Below are 19,639 nucleotides of genomic sequence, written 5' to 3' on the forward strand. Positions count from 1 at the left end.
ATTTCCCTGTTATCTTCTCATATTAAGTGATCAGTTTAATATGAGAAAATCATTTGGTAAAGTTAGATAATATATTTTATAACATTACCTCTCTCTTGAAATCATAGTCTTCCTTGACTATGAGGTAGAGAAGATAAAGCCTAGTCATTAGTCCATGTTTCTTAGCGGGTAGAGGATCCCTTTTTACCCTCCTACATCATTCCAGAATGGGTGACTAATCCATTTGGTGCTCGAGAGATTTAGCTGTTGTAAGCATGTCTGCTCTTTAGTCCATATCATACTTCAAAAGTAGAGTGACAAGTTCTACTTGGTGTTTGGGAGACGCACCACAAACATGATCCTAAGCATGCATACTTCTTAAATTTTGTGCACAATAAAAGGAAGAGAATGAGTCTTATAAGACAAAAAACATTGTTTATTTAAAACGCATTTTCATTTGCATACTCTAATGTAGCATTATAAGCTTGACAAGGTTCATATTATCCTTAAGCTAGAGTAGATCTTTGAGCGGGCTCAACAGAGCGAGATTTTTTTTTTTGGAGTGTCACCCTCCCTACCTCCCCTTCCTCCTCTTGCCGCCCATCTGCTTCCTCCTCTTCCCTTCGTCCTCCTCCTTGTCCTTCTCCTCCAACATCCTTCTTCTCCTCCACCTCCTCTCTCCATATACTTCTCTAACCACCTTCCCTTCCTCCAGCTCCTCCTCTAGAAACCACCATCCCTTCCCTAAAGTCCTCCTATCTCCTACTCCCTTCTTCATCTCTCTTTTCTTAGTCACTCTATAACCCCTCTCCCTCTCCCGCCCCCCTCTCTCTCCTCTCTCTCTCTCTCTCTCTCTCTCCAACCCTCTCTCGTGATGTCTTCCCTTGTGCGTGTATGTCTCTCTTGCCCACCACCACCCTCTCTCTCGTTCTCCCCCCCCACCCCCAACCTCTCTCTCTCTCTCTCTCTCTCTCTCTCTCTCTCTCTCTCACACACACACACACAAACACACACACACACACACATACTAGGACGAGAGGGAAGGGTGCCAAGGGTAGAATCTCTCTCTCTCTCTCTCTCTCTCTCTCTCTCTCTCTCTCCACCCCTCTCTCGTGTTGTCTTCCCTATGTGTGTGTGTCTCTCTCTCTTGTCCACCATCCCCCTCTCTCATTGTCTCCCCCTCCCTCCTCTCTCTCTCTCTCTCTCTCTCTCTCTCTCTCTCCCTTGTCTTCCCTCCATTCTTGGAGTGAGATCCACCCCTTCCACCTCTCTCTCCCCCATGTCTTCTCTCCCTCTCCCTCTCTCTCTCTCTCTCTCTCTCTCTCTCTCTCTCTCTCTCTCTGTCTCTCTCTCTCTCTCTCTCTCACACACACACACACACTAGGACGAGAGGGAAGGGTGGCAAGGGTACTCTCTCTCTCTCTCTCTCTCTCTCTCTCTCACACACACACACACACACACACACACTAGGATGAGAGTGAAGGGTAGAGAGAGAGAGAGAGAGAGAGAGAGGGGGGGGGGGGGGGGGGAGCTATTAAAAAAAAACAAAGCACTAGCAGTATCTCTAGTGCCTCCCTTTTTTTTTAAAGAGGGCGAGGGGGGGAGAGAAAGAGAGAGTGATAGCGGTAGGGGAAGAGAGAGGGGGGCGATTGGGAGGGAGAGAGAGATAAAGAGAAGAGGGATCGGATGTGGAGAGAGTATAGGAGACTAGGAGAGATAAAGAGAGGGAGCACGCGGGGGGGGGAGGGTGGGGGGGTGCACAAGGTGAGCCCGTCTTTTTGAAAAAAAATAATACAGTTCCCTCTCTCCCTCACAATTTTGTCTTTCCCTTTTCTCTTTTGCTCGCTCTCTTTCTCTCTCTATGGATCTCTCTCCCATCGCATCTTACTTTTTTCTTTCTCTTCCTCGTGTCACGCTGTCGCTTGAGTCCCTCAAATCCCAATGAGAAATGAAATGCTATTGTCTTCAAAAGGCCAAAATGACCCATGAGACAAAGTGGTACAATCTTGGTGGATCTAATAAAATGTCTGGGTGGATCTAATACAATGTTTGGGTACAAAAATAAATGAGAGAGAAGGGGGGGGGGGGGGGGGGGGGGGAGAGAGAGAGAGAGAGAGAGAGAAGGGGAGAAGGGGGAGAGGGTCCGCAAGGGAAGGGAAGGAAAGGAAGGGTTGGGTGGGAGGGCGCGGGGGGGGGATTGTGAGAGGGGGAGAGGGGAGTGTAGTTTCTCTTTCTTTTTTTTATAACTATTGCCTGCTTTGGATGATGGGTTTTATTTTTTACTTTAGTTTTTTGGCCTTAGCTCCTTGCACTCCCTTTTCTCCCTATTAAAAAAAAAAGAGAAACTACACTCCACTCTCCCCTCCTCACCCCCTCGCCCCCCCCGCCCCCCTCCCCTCTCTCTCTCTCTCTTTCCCTTTCCCTTTAAGTGCAAGTTCGAGAGTCTAAGTACCACACACTTCCTAGAGTGCTGAGCTTTTGGTCACATGCGAACTTACTTCTTTCACATTTTCAGCCATGAGCTAGACCTACACACTTTCCTCTCCCAGCATAGTGTGGGCTCTCCGTTGCGACTTTCATCACCACAATTTTGGACCATCAAGATCACTCACATCAGCCACACAAATACTACATCACATGTAACTTTGGTCCCATATGTCATATTTGATGTTTGAGGACGATAATAAAATATATCTATATACATCTCCCTCCCCCACCCCCCCCCCCCCCCCCCCCCCCCCCCCCCCCCCCCCCCCCCTCTCTCTCTCTTTCTCTCTCATTTTACTTTGTACCATGCCTTGTATTAGATCCACCAAGACTATATCAGTTTGGTCTCCTAGGTTATTTTGGCCTTATGAAAATTATTAATATAGCATTTCATTCCATTTTAGTTAATATAACAATTCATTCCATTTTGTTTCATTTCTCTCTAAGTCTGAAGGAACTCGAGGGGTGGTGTGGTGGGAGCAAAGAGATAGAAAGAAAGGGAATAGGGGGTGGGGAGAGGGGTGGCAAGTGGAGAGAGAGAGAGAGAGAGAGAGAGAGAGCAGGATAGAAGGACACACACACACACATATATATATATGTATATATATATATATATATATAGAGAGAGAGAGAGAGAGAGAGAGAGAATAAGAAGAAGGGGAAGGATAGAAGGACACACACACACACACACACACACACACACAGATATGTAGTATGCCTTAGACGAGCCTTGAGAAACTTTAGCAAGACCCAATCATTTTTCTTAAAAGCTAAGGCTCTTCTATGCTTATTAGCATCAGCCCTTTTTGCCTTTGCTTTGAGATGGATATAACCTCTTTAATATTTGGAAAAGATTCTTGTAAGTCTCGACTATATTCATTAGCAGCGAAGATCTTCCCATATACTTTTAGTAAGGGAATTTTGGATCTTCCCTCTTTAACCTCGAAAGGTGCTTTCCCCATAGAAGTATGTAGAATGTCATTGTATGCATACTCTATAAGAGGTAGGTACTTCTCTCATTGAGAATGTTAATCTACTTCCATGACATAGGCTTTTAGTAGATTCAAGAATTGTTAGATTAGTTATTTCACTTTGGTCATCCGTTTGTGGATAATAGGCTAAAAGAGAAATTTAATCTACTTCTAGATTCTCAAAGAGACCCTTCTAGAAGTTACTGATCATTCTAGGATCTTTGTCCGACACTATGGATATTGGCAAGCCATGATACTTGAAAATTTGAGATCTAACGAGGGTTGCCGTTTGATGTGCGTTAATAGTCTTTTTGACAAGGATAGAGTGTGTTTTCTTGCTAAGCCTGTTGATTGAAACAATCCAAGTTGCTTCCCTCAATTAAGTTTTAATTTTTGGTATACCACGCATTTTGAAACACTCTTGTTTGTTTACTTTCATGGTGGATCAACAGAAATACATTTCTACTCCTCAAAGAGTAGATTATGGAATCCCTCTTTGCCCCGCCGCATAAGGAGAAGTATGGGATTCATACATCACTTTCTTATTGTATGGGTGAGTAACACATAGGAAGATAACCATCCTTCAAGGTTAGTGGTTTTTTTTCCTTCCCTAATACAAAGGTTGTAATTACCTACTTACAGTCTCGGATAGTAGCACACTCATCTATCATAAAAGATAGATCATTGTGAGTTTCTACCACGTTTACCCTTGGCCGTCATGAAAGTGCATCGACACTTGGTTGTGCTTGCCAGTAATGTGAGCAATATGAAACTTAAATTGCGAAAGAAAATTTTCCCACCTCATTTGTTTGTTAGAGAGCTTGGTTTGTGAAAAGAATTTCTTGAGGCTTTGTGATCCATTCGTAGGATGAATGGAGCCCGCAAGAGATAGTGCTTCCATGTGTCTAGGGTATGTAGAACAGCTAAAAGCTCTTTTTCATATATGCCCAAGACCCGTTCATTGACATTTAGCCTTTGGCTCTCATATGCTATATAATGCCCTTCTTGAAGAAAAACTGCTCTAAGGTGATCACCACAAGCATCACATTGGACCTCAAATGGCTTTGAGAGATCCAGAAGCATGATGACTGGTTAAGAGATAAGCTTGTCTTTTGAGCTTGTCAAAAGCATTTTGTCCTTTAGCAGCTCATGAGTACTTAACATTCTTCCTTGTTAAGTCACGCAATGGTCCTGCTATTTGAGAGAATTTTTCTATGAAGTGTCTATAATATGAACACATACGAATAAAGCTTCTTAGCTCATGTAGATTCCTTAGATTTGTTGAGAGAGAAGCTATAGAGGATGCAGGCGGTGGGGAGCCATGGTGTGGAGGAGATGCAGTAGAACGAGAAGAGAGAGAGAGAGAGAGAGAGAGAGAGAGAGAGAGAGAGAGAGAGAGAGACGATAATCATTAGCAAAAATCACACGTTATTCTAATTGATTAAAGCCTTTACATATATAGTTTGAAGCAGCCATGCAAACTCCAGTGGTGCATATCTCTTGTGGAGAAATTGTGTTCCCACGGGATAGACAAACGGACTTGGAACTCAACAATGCCCCTCTCAAGCCCGAACTAAACAAACCACTCTCATGATACCTCTAGTTTTTGGTATACTTGTCAACCGTGAGTTTCAGGTTCTCTCACAACCAAGGAATTCTGGTGTATCCATAACCTGGTGCTATGTCAGTAAACCCCCCTTGAACAGATAGGGTGTAGGCCAAATATTTAGCTACCAAAATGAAGTTTTTGGTTCACCGCTACCAAACGTTGGGTTTAAGGTGTACCCAGTAACCTCATGAGAAGCGGTAACAAAATAGGACTTGAGAACAAAAACTGATAATTTGGGAGGCCTTACCACTCATGTGTGGCAGTGTCTATAACCCGTACAACCTTTTTTGCTTTGGACATGGCATTTACTGACAATTTATAGGCTAAAATAAGACTTTGAATCAAAAAATATAGTGTTAATAGCATAACACATCTATGACATTGAACATGAAAAACAATTTTTTGGAAAATTGTTGATGGACCAGCTCCTTCTATCAAACCTTTGACTTTTGTGCTTGAGTGGTTGTCTATGTGTTTTGAGCGTGTTGTAAATCTTTCTTGGCATTTTGAACATGTCCATGCAATGCCTCAATTGCAACCGCGAGCCATGACCTTGAATATCTTTGCCTATTACCTTGTCGCCGACAAGACCAAGGCTTTCCAAAGCCAGTATATTAGCACAAGAAACAACTCATGGGCAAGATGCTTCAACAAATTTTTAATTTCATCAATGGCATTGAATGCTTGTTGGGGTATGGTGTTATCCACATAGTCCCTTTTTGCATTGTTATCCGAAGTTGACTCAAAGAAAAATGGACACGTCACATTCCTAAAGGAAACAGTCATGCATGCTCAATCGGAGAGTGGCAAGAGAGACCACATTGTCTTTGGTTGCCAAGGGTTGATATATGGAGCTCACAATAGACATCAAGTTGGGACATGTTCTTCCGAAGAAAGTTGGCCCTTCACACAGCTTGTGTAGTACAAGACTAGGATGCCAATACTTATCCAAAGCACTTTCTCAATCTACAGAGGTTTTCTCATTCTTGCCTCCTGGTGTATTTTGAAACAGACTATTAGGCAGGTCACCGATTACAAGATGGCTCAGTTTGAATCTTGTTGAGAAGCACAAGAGGATCAAGGCTATGGCGTTTTGAGATGCTTGTCAAGACTGCAATTCACCAACTGCTTACCATACAAGCAGCGTGCGTTTTGATATGTTGTTGAAGCCAACGTCTTGAGATGCTACTGCCTTGCAGCGTTTCAATATGTTGTCGTGATTGCCTTGCCTACGGATTTTCCATGCTGAATGGATAGCGTTTTGAGATGCGCCGACTACATCTATGGCCTCTGCCCGCCTAGGCACAAACGCCACAGCGTGGGCTTTTTGAGATGCATGTAAAGTTGCTGCTTTTTTTCTTGTGTCGATGCCCCTGCCCACAACGTCTTGAGAGGTGGTCATAGCAAATCATACACGCTCTGATACCATATGTTGAGAGAGAAGCTATGGAGGATATAGGCAGTGGGGAGCCATGGCGTGGAGGAGATGCAGCAGAACGAGAAGAGATAGAGAGAGAGATGATACTCAACAACAAAAACCACATGTTATTCTAATTGATTAAAGCCTTTACATATATAGATTTAGGCAGCCATGCAAAAACCATGAAAACTCTAGTGGTGCATATCTCTTGTGGAGAAATTGTGTCCCCACGGGATAGACAAACGGGCTTGGAACTCAACAAGATTAGGCCATGCTTTTATTACCTCCAACTTTGATGGATTCACACATATACCATCTTGAAAGATAATGTGACCTAAATATTGAATCTCTTGTAGGAAAAATTCACTTTTCTTTTGATTAATGAAAATCTTATTTTCTCTCACAACTTGAAAGATTACCTGGAGGTGTCACTTGTACTCCTCAAGGTAATTTGAGTGGCATAAATATTTTTGTCCATCGTGAGTTTGAATGTGGCTAAAACATTTGTCACGCGAAAAATTGTAACTTGTCAAATAGATGTTCTACCCACGGCACAAGAAATAATTTTTTTTTAATAGTGATCCTATTTAGTGCTCTATAGTCGACACACATGTGATATGTGCCATCTTTCTTTTGCACTAAAATTATTGGTGAACATAATGAAGAGGAGCTAGGCCTCACCATCCCTTTTCCACCTATTCATGCACTTGCCTCATGATCTCCTCTTGTTGAGCTTGTCAAACTCAATGAGGAGGTTTATTAGGCGGTGAGCTTCCTAGTAGAAGCTCTATTGCATGGTCATCATCCCCTTGTTTTGGAGGTAGCTCACTAGGGATGTCGTTAACGAAACATCTTGGAATCTATTTAGGAAATTAGAAAACTTTAATCCCCCTTTGATTCCCTTTATTGCTACTTGTGAAAACATTAGAATCATTTACAGGTTCTCTAACAAAAATCATATAGGCAAAAATATAGCTTTTCATTGACTTATCAAAAGTACGTGTATTCACCAGGGATATGGTGGTCCCCAAGTCATTAGCATTTATGTACATGCTCTTTTCCCTGTAGGTGAATTAGATTCTCCTTTCAGGGAACTTCATGTTGACAGCCATGCAGTTGAACCATGGTTCCCCTAGGATAGCATCCTCATGTTGGAGAGATAAAAAGAAGTCTTCTGCTTTGTCGACGTAGCTTTGGACATGAAGCCTCAACTTCCCAATCAAGGGAGTAATGGAGGCTTGCTATCCCTTGAAAGATGCATCGACAATCAAAATATCTCCCATCTCAAAAGCTTGAATGCCCAACTTAGTGCTCAACATTCATGAGAGAGTTTGCTTTTACCTTTGTAAACTCCCTTCTCCTTGGACCTATTGTTGTTGTAGAAAGTGCCTTAGGAAGAATTTTGGGCATTGGTTTTTCCCTTTGCATTTTTTTTGTCTTTGTTCTCCAAGGGTTTGACATTCCGTATAGCCCCTTTTTGGAAATTGATGCGGAAAGCAACCATGGTGTGGTGGATTAGTTCGGTGATAGAACCAGGACATTGAGAGTTGACATACTCCGTAATCCCGCACAAAATAGTTGATTTTTCTCGGTGAAGTCTATCTTTTGAAAGATAGTAGCCTTGAGATGTAAATCCCAAGGCTTGTGCACATATTTGTGAATAGACTCATGTGAGAGAAGCTTTAAACTTTGCCATTTGATGAGCTCTTTGTCCTTTGCATCACTCGCAAGGAATTGCTTCATGATGGAGACTTGTTGAGTTTTCCAAGTCTTGGGCCCTCGCCTTTGCCACGAAGGCTAGCCCACCATTGACGAGTAGATTTTTGGAAATGCATAGCTACATGGTGTAGCTTGGAGGACTCCGTTAAGCCCTCATCTCCAAAGGCCGCATCATATTGTTGGATGAAGGCCAATACTTGGTTGGTGGCACCAAAGGTGCCATCATAGGTGAGAAAAGAGATACTCTTTCCTCCCTCCTTGAATTTCTTGAGCTTTTGGGACCTTCGCCATGCAAGGTAAGTTTTTCAATGTCCTCTCCTCTTGTATTCTCTAGGAGAATAACTATTGCTTCATCAGAAGAGGAGGAAGGTGAAAAAGAAGGAGAAGAGAGTAACCTCTTTCTTTCCTTTTTCTTCCTTTGTTTCCTCGCTTCCCTTTCGTAGTGACAAGGAGAAGGACTATGGGTTGATCATTTCCTCGTGAGAGGAGCTGGTGATAGTCTAGAACACCGTCTTCATGGAGCCACATCTTTAGAGGAACTTAGGGATTCACTTCGTTTTGGTTCTTTGGATTCCTCCTCTCTTATGGGAGAGAGTCTTCTTTTGGGAGTCTCATCAAGAGGCCTCCTAAACTCTCTCTCCTCTTGGAGAGAAAGGGAAATCCCATAAGCACAAAGTTTTTGGGTAACTTTGGCTTGCAAAGTAGGGTTGCCCATAGGTTAATGCAACTTAGTAGCAAGATAATTGATAAACATGGGGGCATCATCATTAGCACCTTCATGTGCAAAATCAAAGTTATCAATGTTCATTCTACTCTCTTGGTTGTTGTCAGTCATGCTAATTATACTTGTGTGTTTACTTAGTGTATTCTTTGCCAATTCAAAACCTTAGTTGCTACTCCTCTTAACCTTTGAAAATAAGCACTTAAGTATCTACACCCACGGCTCAAATTGGTTAATTAAAGAGAGTAGTGGGGTGGGTCTAACATAGCCAAATTATCGAGAGATAGATCCTTTCGAACTTCTTATGGCTCAATAATGATAAAGACAAAGGCAAGTCTAAAAAGACCCCATTATTATGACCAAATCTCCCGTAGTGTGCACCATATCCCACATAGTGAGCTCAACAAAACCGATAATAGATCCAAATCCCACTTACCCTAATATAATTAACAAAATCAACCATTAATAGGCCGCTACTTAAGGACCTCTCTTCTTAAGCAAGAAAAGAGCAATCAAATGCTCTGATACCAACGTAATGGAAATGGCCTATAAACTTTGAGAATAGAGGAATTAAGACAATTAAGGTGAGCATTTTTTTGTGAGATGTCTTTGAGAACATAGAAGGTGAACTTAATTGATGGTAGCAACATAAACATAGTACTTAATTAACTTGGCATGAACAATACTTTTGAAAGAGAGAGAGTATTAGAGAACATAAAAATGGTTGAAAGCTGTATTTACTTGGAGCCGGGTCCCCCTCCAAAAGGCGTTTGTATTATAGATTCTCCCATCAAGAGAGACTTTGTTACAATACAATCTTTGTGTTCCTTGTGACCTTGATGATGCTATGAAGATGGAAAACTTCATGCATCACGAGCTTAACATTAACTTTGCAAAAAGCATTAACTTATATCCAAAGCCTCAGTTCCAAGGCCTCAAACACCTTTGAAGGTAGAGAGAGCTAGCGGGGAATGAGGGTAGGGAAGAGGACGAAGAAACATTCCACAGGAGAAAGAAATAGTTCCTCACTTATAGTCACTCTTTTTTTTTAGCATAGCATAATAGCATAATAATGAAGATGAAGAACATGGCAAGCTTAAGCATTGAAGCATGACTCTTGGTTCGATTTGCATTTCATAGCCAAGAGTGTTGGTTTAGGCTCTCCACTTCTCAACAAGCTTGGAGAAGGAGATGGAGCTCTTGTACTTTGCATGCTACACAATGAGAGAATGTGTGTGTGTGTGTGGGGGAGAGTATACCCCCTCTCATGCTTGGTCTACACCTCTCTCTCTCTCTCGTATTATTTTATTACTTCATTTGGACATGTGTCCTCTTTTTCCTCTTTGAAACAAAGAGCTTACTTATTTATTTTTTTGTATCTAAATTCTAATTGGACCTCTTTAAAACCTATCCAATATCATCCAAGCACATCATGAGTCCACATATGGAGGATCATTTGAGCATGTGTCTTTTATGCTTATTAAGTCATTTCCTTGAATTGAATACTTCAAGGATTTAGTCAATCAAGCAAGCACGTGTCTTTTGTGCTTCTTAAGTCATTTGTTTTGAATTGAATACTTCAAGCCTTAGTCAATCAAGCCTCGAAACGTACATGCCTCTTTAGAATTTATCTTTAAATTTAACATTTCATAAACCTTAATTATTTAAGCATGAAAATCATCTCAAGCTTTGGGCAAGGTTCCCACAACTACTTTAAGCATCTTAGCACCTCATGCTTAGGTAGAATTCCCACCTCAAGTTTAGTCGTAACTTGTGTAAGATCAAATGACTTTTTAACACTAACTTTTGGAGGTCTTTAATGAAGCTAACCCTAAGGTCTTTTAAGCTCCATTAGATGCACATTTCTCTTTGATAGACTACCTCCATTTGGACCCCTTTTGAGATGTAACCATCTCTTTTCTTGGTCCCTTGCTGAGATAAATCTAGAAGCACTTATTGCACATTGCTCTTTGGTAGACCGTCTCCTTTTGGACCCTTGTTGAGATGCAACCATTTCTCCTTTTAGTCCCCTGTTCAGATAAGTTTAGAAGCACATATATATATCTTAACTCTTGTTCTCCTTTTATCTTTCCATATTAAGTAATCAGTTTAATATGAGAAAACCGTTTGGTAAAGTTAAATATTATATTTTATGACATCGTTAGACTCATCTACCACTTGATAGGCCCCAAAGAGAGGCTAATGTGTATGGATCTAAAAACCTTGGGGAGACATTGTAAGATATGCATGTCAGAACATTTGGCCAAAAACATGACTACTTCATGCTTATGATTTGGTGGCTCCAAGTCCTTGGGAAAGCTAGAACCTATCCTTGTGGATGGAGTTACAAGCAATATGCCTTGGCATTGACACTACGATTGTTTTCATTGTTGGTAAATTGTGATATCTGACAGCTCTCTTGTATGTTAACTAATCACAAAAAATTACCCAACCCTCACCAATCAAAGCTACCATAGCAATTTGCAAAGGTGGCATTGTGACACTACTACTACATTTTATGAAAACTCTGTATCAAGGGCACATCAAGTGCAATTTCTACGCAGAAAAGAGGATTTTTTTAACGTAATTAACAATTTAATATAACACTAATCAATCTCAAAGATGCATGCAAGTTCCTAATGCATAATCCTTCTTTTGAATTATTCTAGTGTGGGTAGTGGCACTTATTAAGTACACATCCCATCACTAAACCACTAAAAAGAGAAATTGAGTGGTAACATGTGTAATTCTTAATGCAATGCGTGGGAAATTTGAAATTACAATTGCAATGGCTAAAAGAAGACGCAAATGCAATCTAGCATAGAAAGAGATTCCTAGTATCTAATTAAATTAGGAAGTGCTAATCTAGAATTAACTCTTATACCAATTGACATAGCTTATATAGGATACGATAACAGCACATTTTGTTACAATTGAAGCAAGATGAACAGCCAAGCATGACAATGGCGCTTTGATTGTGCATGAAAATACCCTTAGGGGCTTGAGTTTGAAAGTTATGGCTTCCAAAACATAACCAAAGAGTTTGTGTACACAAATGTAACCCTTTGCCAATGCTAAGGTGTGTGTGTACGTATATGTGTTTAGACACACTGTCTCCCTTTGAAAATATTCATACTTTAATCTTTGAAAAGAATTGTCTTAGTGTATTGCATGCACAGATGTTCCATCGCACATTACAAATGCAAAATGTTTGTACAAATGCATGCAAACACCTTGCAAGGAATGTATTCATTCCACAAACTCAAGGTTCTTGATGCATAATGATTAGAGAGGTGTCTCCAAAAACAAGGAACATTAATAAAAACAAACCCAAGCACAATGTTTCTTTTTTACAAATTTTCTTACAACTTGCAATTCATTGAGAAGATGAAAATTGTAAATTAGGCAAAAAGTATCCTGTAATATGCAGGCTTAATAGAATTTGATACCCTGGTAGTCCATGCCCTAAACGATGAGTGTTCATCCTTGGTCCACGGATTGAGGGTGCAACTAACACATTAAAACCCTCAATATAGTCGCAAGATTGGAACTTAAAGGAATTGACAAGGGTATGCACAAGCGGTGGAGTATGTGGTTTAATTCGATACAACACAAAACCTTCATCCCAACACTTGCCATAGGCTGGTTGGCAATGTCATAATATGATGGTATATATTGCATCATTGTGAAAAATGGCAGTGAATTTATAAGGCACATTTGCAAAGTCTGAATCAAGTTAAAATAGAAGAGGCAAGCATTTGCTATGGATCACCACTAGGGTCACATGATTCACAAAGCACCAAATCTAAGGAAGGCATATGGTCTTCTTTTCTTAAGCAGCCATGTAGTCTTGGTCATGCACTGTGAAGCCGTACACCTCATCGCTCACCTTGATGAAGGCTTGCACAGGCCTTTTCCAAGCTTCGGCATGCTTCCTCAATATCTACATGTTGCTTGCATCCTCCAATAAGTTATCATCAGCAAAAAAATTGGCCATTATTACACACAAGAATGTTTGGACAAATTCTCACAATAATTCCCACATTGTGACTTACCTCAACATCATGCGATTCTGTGAGGGAGGCACCGCATACCTAGCTAGGTACGATTGGGGGCAGGGGACCACCGGCCCCGTTGGGGGGGCCGGCGGTCCCCTGCCCCCAATCGTACCTAGCTAGGTATGCGGTGGCTCTCGAGCAGAAGCTCATGATGTTATGCATTGTATTGAAAACATTGGAAAAAACTTCGTTTTCCTATATGAAAAAAAATCTAAATCTTCTTGTGACATACCCTGATGCATAATTGCCATCTATTGTTATCAGGGATTCTGCAGCTTGCTTCCCAAACTGCAAACCACCTGTACAAGCCTTGGAATTACTAATTAGCAAGGATGTCCATGTGACAAAATTTGGCGTAAAAGGAAATATCAAAACCAAATGAACTGCATCTGTCAGGCATCCTGCACGACTCATAGATTCCATCAAGCAAACATAATGGTCTAGTTTTGCTACAGACAGAAACATGGTTGCCCTACAAAATACCCAAGATAACACAATATCTAGCATAAACTGACAAACCTGCATACCTGGAAATTCCCATAGCATATAAACCGCGACGTATGCGAACAGAGAGAGACTGCAAGCAAGACAGAGCAAAATAGCACGTGTAGGCGCACCTCCTAGAGTGGAGTGCTACGCGAGCACGGCGAGAGAGAAGAGAAGAGAGGGGAGAAGAATACATAGACACTGGGTGCAATCTCCCCGCGTGCAAGAGTGACCATTTCCCTCTTGCACGTATTTCATTTATACATTTCTTAAATGGTCAAAATGGTTACAAACTGGCCGGCCGGTCATAAATGGCTAAAGCTCATAAAAGTGCACTTGAATAATAACATGTACATAAAATATAATATCCTTCTGCACTAGCCTAGCTCGGTCAAGCCTTTTCCACCTGTCAGCTGAAATAAATAGTAAAATGTCAATTCCATAACATACCTCTCCGTTGGAAAGCAATTGTCCTTAGTTGCAAAGATAGAAATCTGCAAACAAAACTTGTCAAAAACAATGATTAGAAATCTGTATCAAAGAGTAAAAGAAAAATCCATAAAATTAGACAACATTTCTTATGCCTGCCATCATCCACATATTACCTATTGTAGTGTTCCATACCACTAGAATAAGCAGTATATGTCATACCCTGATGAATCAGGATATCATTGGTCACACTCATCATTCAATAATCAATTCTCATCAATCTCAAGTTCAATTCTATAAATACTATCGCGACAGAAAATCATCATATATCCATTCCAATTCCAAATCCATTTTCAATGCAAAATAACTGCCCATTTTGTATACCCGGGTAACAAAATCATACCAGTTACAGTGGTGGCCAGCCACTGCAGTATGATTTTGTGATTGGTGTTTCCTAAATCACCGAATCTACACTAATAAGACGTGCTGCCTGTATCCGCGAATCTGCACTTATGCTGCTTAAATCGGCGAATCTACATTTGGTATAAATTTAAAAATCATGAATCTGCAATTTATTAATGTGCTGCCTAGATCGGCGGATCTGCACCAAGATGAGTATCTACACACTGCCTAAATCGACAAATCTGTGTGGTTGTGACCAATGGACTAGACAAGGCATAAAAGAAAACATTTTCCATCTATTTGACACCAAATTATTGTATGTTCCAGTAGGAAAGCACTTACAAATTGTGGCTCGAAATCCCAGAGCACCCTAGCTCATATGAGGAGTTGCAGAGCTAATAAATAATCATGTCAATAAAAATTTCATACAGTGCAAGTAGTAAGTTTTTATAGTAACGGAGTTGGACTATTCAGTTGACAAAACAATGCAAATTAGAAAAAATAAAATGTGTGATGTACTGGAGGGACATACCTGGAGAGCATGATGCGTCTGAAAATGTATGTAGCTGTGTGTGCTTGCATAGAAAGCTATAATTGATAGAATGACAATTTGGATTAGGGGGTCACACAAAAATAGAATACTCGTACAATTTGGAGAGGGTTGGAACTAACGTGTTTTGAAGGGAGCAGAAGGCACAACCAGAGGTTGTCGTAGTTGTAGACAATAGAGTTAGCATACTTAATAAATGAAGTATTGAGTAAGAGGTTAGTCTAGATAGTACATTCTAAGTTCATGAGTGTTGGTTCTTTCTATACAAATTATACGAACTTAACAAATAAAAGTAGGAAAGGATTGATCTTTCTCGAGAGGATGGTCTACAGTACGTGGCAAGGGTTGAGGTTGAAAAGTTTTAGTAAAGCCTTAGCATGGTCATATTCGATCATAATTTCATTTCAAATTATTGTTGGTTGAAGGTCAGAATATATGTTGTGATATATCATAGACTCACTAGCACAAACAATGAGAACATACCAAGGACTAGAAAATGGTGTTCAATTTGTGACCACTTTCAATAGGAAATCTTGAATATCACAACTAGAGAGTATGCAAAGCCAAAACAAAATCACAACAACAACAGACTTATAAAATTTTATTTTATATTTTTATTAGAGGTGCATCTTATATTTTCTATTGCATCATTTTGGATCTTGTCCATACTATCTTGGGTGGCACATTGAAATTATCCTCTTCCTCCATGGCAGCTTGCGACTTACTTGGAAAATAAAATATTACATGCTTGTGAAAAAAGTTCGTAATCTGGGTGAGTTGGAAAGCAAGGAGACGGCGTGATAAGGACGCACTCCATGTAGTTCTCTTATTGAACTTCAATTTTCGTACCATGGATAGCCGAATAAACAAGTCGAGTGTCCCTCGAGTCGAGACATGAAAGGAAATATAAGTCTCATTGTAATCTGCAAAGCGATACCAAATGAAACATGATTTCCTGCCTTATGGGGGCAATCTACCAAAGATTTTTCCTACCTTTTGTTAGCAACAGATACACATGATTGACAAGAGAGCCTTTCAATGGTCAAATTGCATTGATCGTAAACCAACACAAGTATATTGATCTTGTACAAAGCTTGTGGGTGTGTAGGTGAGAGAGAGAGTAGTTGATTATGCATCACCAATGTTTTGAGAGAGAGAGAGAGAGAGAGAGAGAGAGAGAGAGAGAGGGAGAGGGAGAGATAGAGAAATGAAATATTGAAATTAACCATCTTTCAGAGCCTTATGGGACCTCACTCATACAATCCCTATTGATCTTATACAATGTCTCGGTACAAAATAAAATAAAGCAAAGTAAAAGAACTAAAACTAAAACTCCGAGAGCTAATATTGTCATCATCATTCCCCTCAAATTCTCAGCAACGTAGAGCTCCATCTCTGAGACAGCCGCTATGGATGAGGCTGGCAATGACAACGATGTTGATGACAACGATGCTTCTTCCTCTAACTGTGTGCTGCAAGCGGATGTTGTTGCTGATGTGACATTTGCAAGCTTGTATATCGCTTCATCAGTGAAGCGCTCATGAGTTGCACGGGCTCGCTTGTATGAAAGATGAGTTTCTCTACGGGATGGAGCAAAATGGGAGGCTTGCTGAGGTCGTCAAGCCCTTCTTGCACTGGCGGTTTGCCACAGCACGAGAGAGCTGGAGAGAGCGGGGGTAAGAGGACGACGGTGAGAGAGAGAGAGAGAGAGAGAGAGAGAGAGAGAGAGAGAGAGAGAGAGAGAGAGAGTTTGACTGCATGTTGCGAGCACATGGAGGGAAAGAGAGTTGGTATGGAACTGCACAGATCGAGGTTGGTGGTAAGTGTTGACCGTGCCACCAAACACCACGAGATGATTGGCAATTGGGTGGTGTTCAGTTGATGGTGCTCAGTGGGGCGCATGCAAGCCTTAGAACCGTATGCAGTTGGAGAGAGAAAGTAAGAGAGAGAGAGAGAGAGAGAGAGATAAAGACCTGTGTCAGTATACTCTACAAGAGGTGGAGAGAGAGAGAGAGAGAGAGAGAGAGAGAGAGAGAGTTTGAATGACGGCTGGGTGGTGCGCAACCCAGTGCCTGGCAGCCATCAACTGAATAGAGAGAGTAAGAGTGGTTGGTATGTTTGTTGATTGCCAGCGGCCGCTTTGTATTGATCGGGAGGACTAGATGCATGGTAAAGAATGAAAAAAAAAAAAAAAACAAGATGTGGGCGCCGTCACTTGCAAATGAGAGAGAGAGAGAGAGAGAGAGAGAGAGAGAGAGAGAGAGAGAGATGAACAAGTATATTGTGTGTGTGTGTGTGGCTTCCAGTAGGCTAAAGATGGCTGGCTACTACGATGCATGACGACACTGTAGGTGGGTTGCCACTCGAGATGCAGTGAGAGATAAGGTGGGGGGTTTCGGTTGCATGCGCATGTCAGTTGCAATAAATAGTAAAATGTCAATCCCATAACAAGTTTAGGTGTAATGCCATGGTTGAGGCTCGAAGACACAGAGTACGGCCTTCGTGAACCAATCCAAGTCGATTGCACGCAGAAAGAAGGCTGGCGAAAGTCGCATCATTAGGTTTTAGCCCTTCTTGTTGCATGACTTTGAAGAACTCTAAAGCCCGCTGATATTCGTTGTTGTGGCCTAATTACCCAGCAATAACTGCATTCCAAGTAATCAGTGTCTTTGTTGGAAGGTTAAAAAAGACTGTGAGGGTATCACGAAGGCTCGCACATTTACTATACATGTCTATACACTCACTGACAATAACCTGTACATGTATCAACCTAATGCGAAAATCAAGGCGGAAAGGAAGGTGACATTATCGGACTCTTTTCCATCAAGCTGCATCTGGCAATAGTATTTTAGAGCTTCCTGTCCAAACACAAGAATTTTGGGCCACATTGTGACTTACCTCAACATCATTAGCTTTTGTGAGGGAGCCGGCGGTCCCCCGTCCCCCAATCGTACCTAGCTAGGTATGCGGTGCCTCTCGAGCAGAAGCTCATGATGTTATGCATTGTATGAAAAACATTGAGAAAGACTCCGTTTTCCTACATGAGAAAATTTCTAAATCGTCTTGTGAAAGCCATGGAGCACTTGCCCTGCAACAATTGCACTCCAGGCCACCGCATTGCGTTTGGATAAGTTAGCAAATAACCTACATGCAACAGCGAGACTCCCACACTTAGCATACATTGAAACGACCGGATTTCCAACTACTTCATTTAGATAATCACTACTTTAAATGATTAAATAGAACAACAGCGCGTATCGATCATGCTGTTTGCAACCTTTTTGCACACTACCTTCGTGCATTTTAGAGAAAAGATGAAGGTCTTCATTGCCATCACCTTGATAAGCATACCCTGAAATAATTGAGCACCAAGCCACTGAACCTGGCTTAGACATATTATCCACAAGAAGTTTTGGAAAAATTCTTACAAGAATTCCCACATTGTGACTTACCTCAACATCATGAGCTTCTGTGAGGGAGGCACCACATACCTAGCTAGGTACGATTGGGGGCAGGGGACCGCCGGCCCGGTGGGGGGCCGGGGGTCCCCTGCTCCCAATCGTACCTAGCTAGGTATGCGGTGCCTCTCGAGCAGAAGCTCATGATGTTATGCATTGTATGAAAAGCACTAAAAAAGACTCCATTTTCTTGCATGAGAAAATTTCTAAATCTTCTTGTGATTGAATACGCAAAGTGCGTCTTCCAAGCTCCCACATATTGCATACAAACTCCAAACTGCGCTCTACGATGTGAGAATGTATAATGCTTCCCTGATTAAAGGTAGCTATACTGGAACATGCCTGAAGTGCAGCATTAAAAGCATAGTCAGCTGGTTCCACTCCCCTTTTGTGCATTCATTGTACAATTTGAGTGCATAATCAGCACAACCAAACGTGGTATCAGCTAGAATGATTGCGCTCCATGTACATGAATCATCCTTTGGCAGCCTAAAAAAGGTTTGTTCAGCCTCCACCATGCTTCCACATATAGAAAACATGCGTACCAGATGGCATCCTAAAACTGTATTCATTCCTAATCCATCTCTTATGGTCAGCAAGTATATAATCCTCCCTGCTGCTAAATTTCTCGTTTGAATGCATGTTTGCAACAGACTCAAGAAGATACTAATAGAGATAGAACACCTTGTTCAATTGAGGAATGTACAGCACAAATTGCATGGCTGAGTTTCCCAGACCAGTGTTAGAAAAAAACCGGGGTCTAGTGTATTTTAACCGGCTGAAATTATAAAATCCCGGTTACATTTTGAGCTTGCCTTTAAGAAAAACGGCAAATTTACACAAGGTTTAGTGTAATTACTAGCAAAAGCTTCAAATTTTGACCTAAAAACCAGGAGTTTCCCCTTATTTTGTTCGGTGAGGAAAACTGTATTTTTCTAGCCCTGTTCCAGACATGCATAGCCTCTTCAAGTCGTGTGCTGGGACCACCTGCAGCTTTTCCAGAGAAGCATTATTACTACTCATGGAAAACTATGAGTTTCATTCTTGAGCACATTAGAAAAGATAAACAATTCCACTCATATTGGTACTCTGACTGGGTTTGCAATCAGCAAAATATCTCAATTGATAGTAATCCATTACCCCTCCCTAGATTTATTATTGCTGCAGACAGAAATTGATTGAAAACCTTTAAATATATAACACTTCAGTGCTTCTCCAGTACTAAGTTAAATCAAGGTTTCTTGTATCTACGACGCGAGTGTGAACAGTGGAAATTATTGGCTTACGAAAACAAGCATTAACGAAGACGAGAATGATAAGTACATTTGATCTTTTTTTTAATTTCCTTGA

General features: G+C 41.1%; 1 pseudogene; it reads right to left on the reverse strand.

The window, feature by feature from the left end:
• Nucleotides 1–17,267: 17,267 nt before the first annotated feature.
• On the reverse strand, nt 17,268–19,312 carry LOC147443024 (pentatricopeptide repeat-containing protein At2g33680-like; annotated as a pseudogene).
• Nucleotides 19,313–19,639: the final 327 nt, after the last annotated feature.

Source organism: Adiantum capillus-veneris, chromosome 14 (genome assembly GCF_014529385.1).
Source record: "Adiantum capillus-veneris isolate H3 chromosome 14, ASM1452938v2, whole genome shotgun sequence".
NCBI lineage: Eukaryota > Viridiplantae > Streptophyta > Polypodiopsida > Polypodiales > Pteridaceae > Adiantum > Adiantum capillus-veneris.